Consider the following 9,261-nt stretch of genomic DNA (forward strand, 5'->3'; position numbering starts at 1 on the left):
CTTGGTGGAGTCTGTTCGTAACCCAAGTCAATAACCACAGAACAAGTGAATCTGGACTGGAAAGACTGTAAACTGTAACAGTCGTGTGGAAATCGGAAAATAAATCATAATTTATTAATATTTCTATCCTTTGGTAACCAATATACATATCACAGGTTCTTCAGATACTGAAAACGAAACTGTGTTACTAAGATCTTGTAAACTTCCGCCAGAGTCATGAATAGGAAAGAGTTGTGTATATCCCATTGGCATACGTGGGCAAGGGGCGGGGTCTATTTTCCGTGTCATGGCTCCTCCCTGTAGACTTCAAGAAGTTCCATATCCGGAAGTGGGCCCCGTAGACTTTCGTTTGACTGTCGACACCTTTCTCGGTAAGTTGATAAATGGGAGAACAAATCGAAATGTTTTCTGTGTTTCAGTATCCGTTGTCTAAAGTATAGCCTTCAATTATGTAATTGCATGTGGTTTGCATGAAAATTGCGATGTCGATGTTAAAGACGAACGCTGTTTAGGAATGAATAACCACTTCTGGTAGCTTAAGTTAGCATAGCGGCTTGGCTCCGGTCCAACTTCACAAGTGGCTACGTTACAATCCTATACAATGCGCTACTATCTGTATCATAAACGACTGTGTTTTCTACTTCCCACATTCATATAACGCCATATTACCCGTGTACATTCGTGGTTTGATCTTCCCAGCTATTTGAATGCATGTAGCTGCATGTGGTTAGCGTAGCGAGCCCTTCCCAACTTCATGTGTTTCTTTATTTCATTGCTCTTCCTCATACAGCTTGCCCCCACACTCACAGCTTGGTGTGTATATTATAACAATGTGTTTCTTTATTTCATTGCTCCAGGTGTGTCATGTTCACTCATCATTCACAGATATCCGGCCCTTCTTCATACAGCTTGCCCCCCTCCCCACATTCACAGCTTGGTGTGTTGCTATCATTACTATGTGATTCCTTACTTCACTGATGACCCCTGAACTTCATGTGTTTATTTATTTCATTGCTCCAGGTGTGTCATATTCACTCATCATTGACTGATGACCCCTGAACAGATTTCCGGCCCTTCTTCATACAGCTTGTCTTCCACCTTCACAGTCATGGTGTGTATATTGTTATTACAATGTGATTCTTCATTTCATTGCTCGTCTTCATGCAGCTTGCCCCCCTCCCCACATTCACAGCTTGGTGTGTTGTTATTATTACTATGTCATTCTTTACTTCACTGATTACCCCAGAACTTCATGTGTTTCTTTATTTCATTGCTCCAGGTGTGTCATATTCACTCATCATTGACTGATGACCCCTGAACAGATTTCCGGCCCTTCTTCATACAGCTTGTCTTCCACCTTCACAGTCATGGTGTGTATATTGTTATTACAATGTGATTCTTCATTTCATTGCTCGTCTTCATACAGCTTGCCCCCCTCCCCACATTCACAGCTTGGTGTGTTGCTATTATTACTATGTGATTCCTCACTTCACTGATGACCCCTGAACTTCATGTGTTTCTTTATTTCATTGCTCCAGGTGTGTCATATTCACTCATCATTGACTGATGACCCCTGAACAGATTGTCAGTGCCCTTCCTAACTTCATGTGATTCTTTATTTCATTGCTCCAGGTGTGTCATATCCACTCATCATTGACTGATGACCCCTGAACAGATTGTCAGTGCCCTTCCCAACTTCATGTGTTTCTTTGTCATTGCTCTTCCTCATACAGCTTGCCCCCACACTCACAGCTTGGTGTGTATATTGTAACAATGTGTTTCTTTATTTCATTGCTCCAGATGTGTCATGTTCACTCATCATTCACAGATATCCGGCCCTTCTTCATACAGCTTGCCCCCTCCCCACATTCACTGCTTGGTGTGTTGTTATTATTACTATGTGATTCTTTACTTCACTGATGACCCCTGAACAGATTGTCAGTGCCCTTCCTAACTTCATGTGTTTCTTTATTTCATTGCTCCAGCTGTGTCATATTCACTCATCATTGACTGATGACCCCTGAACAGATTTCCGGCCCTTCTTCATACACCTTGTCTTCCACCTTCACAGTCATGGTGTGTATATTGTTATTACAATGTGATTCTTCATTTCATTGCTCGTCTTCATACAGCTTGTCTCCCACCTTCATCTGGTTCTTCACTTAATTGCTCCAGGTGTACCATATTCACTGATAATGATATTTGTTGTTCATATACAGCAGCATAGACCCCTTTTACAGTTTTAATTTTCTGTCTATTTCAATGTTACACGTTGAGTATGACCGCTGCATGTCTGTGTTGTTGACAGGCACAACACTCAGGAGTGCTGTGAGTTGCATGACACCTGCAGAGGCTCCATACTACAGACTACTACTACTCGGTACTACAGAAACCGGATCACTTGACAAGCCTGTGTCCTGTTTTGGCCTTCCACACTCTGTAGGATTGCATAGGCTCCATTTCTTCTCCCACATCACCATTCCAAAACAACTCCAGATGTTTCGTTTGTATTATGGCCAGTTTCTTTACATCTGTTACACTACCTGTGTTTTGCACCCAAAACTGGACTGCTCTATCTGTTTCTTGTTTTTTATCATTATCACTTGCATTGCTGTAAATATGTTCCATTAGCTCAGTTTTGCAACTATGAAGTGTACAGTTTTGTTGTTGTATTACTGTTACGCTGAGCAAAAAGAAACCTCAAACCTTACTCTTAGGCCTATGTGAATTCTTCATGCGTGTCGTGCTCTGTCAACAGTTTGATGCTTACAAAGCATTCCAAGTGTCTGTATGATGTTCTACCATTATGCTATGCCTTCACACAGTTAATAACAAAAGGTGTACAGTATTAAAAATGCATATTCACACTAGGTTATTGTCTAACTTGGCACCATAGCAGTGAGCATCCAGTGTATTTCTGTGTTCAAAACATACATAAATACATTTAAAAAAAAATTTAATTGACCCACTCAAGTACTGGTTATACAGTTGTTGTCTTTTTTTAATTATAATTTATTTAGTCCACATGACAGATCCATGGCCCTGCTCCATGCCACTGATTCAGAGTCGTGTGTAGGGACTACACGTCTCTGCCCTGATCCTCTTCACTCTGCCTGCATGCAACGATGCATGTTTTTGGCAGGTCTGATGCAGCCTCATAAAGGCTAAAGCTGGCCTGCGTCTCACTGCTAGAGATCTATAGACATACAAGTGTATGTGATTAGTTTTTAACGAATTAATATTTGTAGTGTAAATAATGAACACAACGCTTTTGCGATTACAGTCAAAAGCTACCAAGAAAGTTAGCATCTCATAGGTAAGTGGCGGGCTCCTGGCTAAGCTAATGGTGATTTCCCTCAAAACGTGATAAAAACACACCAGTTCTACGACAGTAGCGTGTAAACAACACAGTATTTTATATCACCTAGATGTACTAGACGAATTACCTAAAAAAATGGGATGGATCCCGTTTGTGTGCATATTTATTCAATGCTTACCGTAGAAAGGCTTATTCTGCTCAGTAGAAGTCAATGACGGCTCTCTGTTTGTTTAGAACTTTAGCGTGTCTACACAGCCACTAGGTGACTTTCCCGCCGAGATCAAAGGTAGGCGTAACTCTGTTATCAATGGCTCTGACTTCTGCGATCTACGGTGTATGAACATTATCAGTAGAGAAGGGGTGTGGCCAATTTACTGTTTGACACCGTCAGTGAGGTATTGCCGTCTGGTATACGGTATAACTACTGGCTAGTCAGCTTGACTACACCGTATGGAAGTGGAAAGTGGGAAGTCAGTGCTTATAAGTATTATCTCTAAACTTCAGGGCCGGCTAGGAACGCAATATGTTGCATTATTACATTTCACGGCCGCGGCCCACCGGGACAAGTCCCCGATCTCCCGACGGCCACTCCGCGCCTGCTGAGAATTGAACACAACCATTTGCATGGTGATGAAAGCATTTGCTAAATGCTGAAAACTATGAGAAACGTATTTTACCATGTGCACAGGTAACAGCAGGAAGTCACAATTGAACAAGAAGTTTTGAGAATGATTATTCTGTTGTGAGAAATGTACAAAACCAATTGAGAAAAACTGTAATGGCTGTATTTTGTTTTTTTTCTGAGTGAACAAGAAATTTAAGCGGTTAAATATGTTGTTAAAAGGTCACTAATCATTGTGTCAAAGTGAAATTTCTGTAATGCTTTCCTATGAAAAGATATACTCAAAAATCTGAAAAACTGTGAGGGGTGTATTCACTTTCGTGATATACTGTAGGCCTATTGTCATTCTCACATCTAAAATGCATTTCATGTTTGCCCTGTAGGCCTATTTGTCAATACATTTGAATCTAGTCTAACATTATGCCATAGAATAGAATATACTTTTATTGTCATGTCAGCATTAAAATTACCTTTGATCTCACAGAATACAAACAGAATGAGTAAGGTGAGGTGGCCATACCAAACAGAAATGTTGTAGGTAGGACACTCTGCTTACATCCTCTCCTAGCTGTTGGCTAGGCTTCTTAGGCTACTCCAAAGCTTAGGCTACTCCAAAGCCTTTCAGTTTCCTGCACATTGCATTGCATATGCATCAACATTATTATTAAAGATTTTGCCGAATGCAGAATCCATACCTGCCAACCTTGACATTTTTTTTTTGAGTAGCAATTTATCGCGGCGCGGCAATTCACGGCGCAACAAATACCTACAAGTGAGAAAATGTGGTCAACGCAGCGCGATACCATGGGCCGCCGGCGGGCCCATCTGAGAGGCTACTTTGTTTTGCACACCTTGGGTTGCCAAATGTCAAGGGGGAAAATATGGGACACTTCATTCAGGCAAGGGGAGTAGGGGTCCTCCCCCTAGCTTTCCTTAGATGCAATTTCCTGCATTTTAATGCATTTTAGCCTAACATCCCGTGTATCTGGCAATTTCACCAGATTATCTTGCTCTTCACAGTACTTTGAACTACCATACATTATTAAACTTTCATGGAAGATGTTTTTTTTGTTTCACACCATGACACCAATAAAATGCTATGATATAGTGTGCTGGAATTCAGGCCTCTAAATTAACTTTATTGATCACCAGCCAATATGGCTGTTAATCTTACAAGTCAAACACACCACCAGTCTGACTAGTAAGTTATCCTATGTACCAGCCAAACAGAGCATTTGGTCACTTGGGGGGTGTTAAGGAGCTGGAATCGAGTATGAAATTGAAGCATTTGCTTATTATTTTTTGGCTGTAGAAGGTACATGTAGGGAAATTTATAATTTGATTATATAATACAGAGGCATTTCAGTGATTTTTATGAACAAAAAGTTGAATTGCAATGATTCTTACATCATTTCCCCCAATATTAATAAATGGTGATGTTGTCACCTACTGTGAAGCAGTATCAGCAGATTGTAGAGAAAAAGATAAAGACAGGTGTTATCTAGGCTAGGATAATATCAGGTTAATATTATTACCTTGGGGGCTAACATCAAAATCACACTTGCATCCATTCAGTAGCCTACACGTCATGTGGCTCTACTGATGGACGAGGGCTAATGGCCACTGCTTGGAACTTCCACAGTAACTTTTGAGGTGCATGCACGCTTCTTTTTTCACTTCTCTACATATTGGCCTATCTACCCTCATTTGCCGTCATGAGTTGGCTATTGTTCAGTGTTCTGCACATACATGATGACAGGATAATATATTTTATTAATAGATTGCCATACGTGATTACGGATAGTTCTAGTCATGGAGTCATGCATATTTTGGTATGACGCACAAGACCTGTTACACCTGTTCACAGAATGGGCCACGGCTCCAGTACCTATGTCTTTATACGGTGTCATGGTAGATTACGGATGTACTCCGAGCACAACCGTTAGAACTATCGCTTTATTTCCCCCAGTTAAAATGATCCGACGCAAAGGGAAACCGAATTTAGTTCGCTGCTAATCTGCTAATTTATAGCGCAGTAATAGTCAGCAGTCGACCACATTTTCTCATTCGGAAGTAATCTCGTTTCGGTCCAATATCAAAAAAGTACCAACATATTGCCGTCAAATACGGCGAAACATTGGGTGAACCATTATGTTCAGGACGACAGACCTCGAGCTTTATTTATTTTCATAAGTTTACGGATTTAGCAACTGGACGCAATTCACTATTCCCATAGAAGCCCATTTACCTTTGAAACGGTGATTTTGACGGTGCTCACTTGTAAAACTAAAGCGACAGCACCAAGATGGATAATATATGATGACAGGAGGAGGACACTTGTGTCAGAGATTATAGGAGTAGTCTCTCTGCTCGTGTGTCTTCGAAGCAAACTTTCTATCTGCAGCTGATACCTCGACTCGAGCGGAGCGACAACAAATGAAGACCCCTAGCTATTACACCAGCGCTCTGATTGGTCAATATTTCCCCCCCACACGTTGCTGGCCAATGGAAAGGCCAGCGCGAGAGTTGCAAGCAGAGCCATATCTACGGCTCTGGCTGGTTGCAAGTCTACAGAGAAATAATATAAGGGCCCGTGAATACACTTTGCTATTGGGTTTTCCCGTATTTTGAAGTGACAGCGCCGTAGTTTGATGTCAAAATTCGTATCTGCTACACAAAATGCGTAATGGTCGGCAGGTATGCAGAATCCGTTCGTGCTGGAAGACGGTTTGATCAGGCACATTTGAATACCCTGAAGAACGTAGCGGCCTCAACACCATAGTGTTGCTTGCGCTGTTGTTCTCACGTTATTATTCCCAATTACTTGACTCGCGCTGGCTGCTGACGGAGCAACCCAAACAGTTTTTTTTTGCCGTGTATTTAACTGTCATCAGTAAGCACAACAGAGGCTATGGCATTTGCGATATGGGGTACAGCTGTTTTAGAATGCATTTGCATAACGATGAACTCGGAATGACTGTAGATTTAACTGCGCAGCGAATCACTTTCACTTTCCCTCTATGGCGTAAAAGATTAGAAAAAAAATATGATGGAACTCCAAGTATTGTAGCAGGGCTCTAAATTAACACACGCCAACCCGCCAAACACGGGTGAAAATTCATTTTGGCTAGTAGAAAAAATGAACTACCCGCCAATTTGGCTAGTAGCGCCCGAGTAGGCTACAGTAAATTATGAACGGCAAACCGCTGCTATGACGAACGTTAGACTGCGAGATTTCCTACATTACCCATGGACACTAGCGTCACGACGTAGCCTCCCACCATGGACAGCCCCTAAAACATGGATCGTTCATTTCGGCCAATCAGATGACAAAAGCGACAGATCCCATAGAAGCGACAGGTCCGGTGCTGACAGCGGCAACTCCATGCTGTGCGCGCCAGGACTGAAAACATTTCAGACGACCAGCCTTCTGTCAGCTACGCTCACACTATTCTGACAGGCAGCTCTCCTCCTATGCTCTTGTCGCTTTCGCTACAACCTTTTTAACGTGACTGCTATTAGGCTACTAGCACGAACCTTGCTGTAACAGGCTGCCTTTTTGAACGCGAGGGCCTGACCGTTTCAATAACAGGACTTACGCAGATTATGCCCAGAGCTACTTCTGCTCTGTAAGGTTCTCTGTGTTGGTGAATGCTTGTAGTAATTGTAACAGTAATAATAGTGACGTTAAAAAAGGAGTGGTTGTGGAACGAAATTGCGACAAGGGCAGAGGTGGAGAGCTGACTGTCAGAGTCGTGTGAGCGTAGAGCTGTCAGTTGTCCTGTTCCGAGTCCTGGCGCAACTAAGTTGGAAAGCCCACGCCATCGGAAAAAAAACAAACAAACAATAAAACCAACGACGACGCAATAGAAGTAACAAAGGACACGAAGATTCCTGTGATATTATTTACTTTTAGTTAAACATAGGCTTCTTGTCATTTTGTTGCGCATGGTAGCGAAGAGCTCCTCCTCTCTCCTCTCCTTTTCGTCTCATATCTTCTCCTTCCTTCTTTGAGGTCTGCGTATGTGAGGCTTTGTAGTGTTTGGCTGTGTGTTTGGTTAGGCTACTGTATGTTAAAGGTCTGTTATGTGAGTGGCTTGTGATGTGATTCACTGTTTTCAGAGGAATGGAATGAGTAATAAGTAATAAAAGTAAAAAATAAAGCAGAAGTTAAAAAAATAATGAAAAAAAATATATAATCGGCTATGCGTATTATGTAGTAGGCATATGGTATTTAGGCCTAGGCCTATAGTGTATCTGTGTTGTGGAAATAGTTGAACAAAATGACCATAATTTTAAAAAAATAACTAGCCTAATGCATAGTTTATTTTGATGAGATAAAAAAGGCTAGTTGAACTTCTATTTGGCTGGTAAGAAAACATGTCCACTAGCCAAATTGGCTGGTGATGGAAAAAGTAAATTTAGAGCCCTGTATTGTAGTATAGGTTAAACACATCACAGCGCAATGGGCTCATGAAAGTCCCAGTGAAAGACCTTGCATGCACGAGGAAGGAACAGCAGTCTGCGTGCGCGCGCTCTCACACACCCACTTCCGAGATCTCGAGAAGGGCTGGGGAAAACAGCCCAGACAGAGCGCTTTGCGCATCTAGAACTACTAATAACAGCAGACCTGAAGATGATTTCAAGGCTGAAATTGATAACGAGTAATGACGCTACGGCAGCGCAGTAACTGTAATTAGATTACTGAAATTTGAAGAGTAATGCGTTACGTTCCTACGTTAGTGCCAAAAGTAATTAAATTACGTAACTACGTTACTTAGTAATCTCCTCCTGAGCCCCGTAAGGGGTCTGACACACCAAGGCGGTAAAGCGGCGCGGAACGGCCACGGTTTTTACCGGCGTCAGTGAAAATACATTGCAACCTATCTGTCCTTACACACCAACCGGCGGTAGTCGGGCGTCAGCGGCGCGGGAGCCGGCTCCGCGCCGCGCTGCATTTGGAAAATAGAACTCGAGCGTATTTTTCACGCCGGCGACCGGCGGTGTCTCATTCAAATGAATGGCAAAGTAGCATGCTAGCTTTAGCTGTGGGGAGAGTTTTGAATAGGACTGGCCGCGCACGCCGACGCTGTCAGTGTGCAAGGCAGAGAAAAGCACGCCGGCCAAAACTAAGCAGAAAGACCGCGTTCGTCCCGTGACCGTTCCGTTCCGCCTTGGTATGTTTTGGCCCTAAGTGTGCTGGAGATATCCTACCTGTATTGTATATTGTACAAAATGTACTGACGTATAATCTATTGGCTCTCCTCCCCCTTCTCTGGTCTGTTTTTGTTGTGTGTGTTGTAATGATAGAAGAAAGCTG

General features: G+C 42.4%; 1 long non-coding RNA gene across 3 annotated transcripts; it reads left to right on the forward strand.

Moving 5' to 3' along the window:
• Nucleotides 1-219: 219 nt before the first annotated feature.
• On the forward strand, nucleotides 220-2,710 carry LOC134442249 (uncharacterized). Of its 3 annotated transcripts, XR_010033346.1 has the most exons (5): nucleotides 220-371; nucleotides 1,021-1,111; nucleotides 1,280-1,370; nucleotides 1,986-2,076; nucleotides 2,309-2,710. It is a non-coding gene; the product is annotated as an uncharacterized LOC134442249 (long non-coding RNA). The 3 variants fall into 3 exon arrangements; XR_010033348.1 differs by lacking the exons at nucleotides 1,021-1,111; nucleotides 1,280-1,370; XR_010033347.1 differs by lacking the exons at nucleotides 220-371; nucleotides 1,021-1,111; nucleotides 1,280-1,370 and adding an exon at nucleotides 1,620-1,879.
• Nucleotides 2,711-9,261: the final 6,551 nt, after the last annotated feature.

The sequence above is a fragment of the Engraulis encrasicolus genome, unplaced genomic scaffold, assembly GCF_034702125.1.
Source record: "Engraulis encrasicolus isolate BLACKSEA-1 unplaced genomic scaffold, IST_EnEncr_1.0 scaffold_133_np1212, whole genome shotgun sequence".
In the NCBI taxonomy this organism is placed as follows: Eukaryota; Metazoa; Chordata; class Actinopteri; order Clupeiformes; family Engraulidae; genus Engraulis; species Engraulis encrasicolus.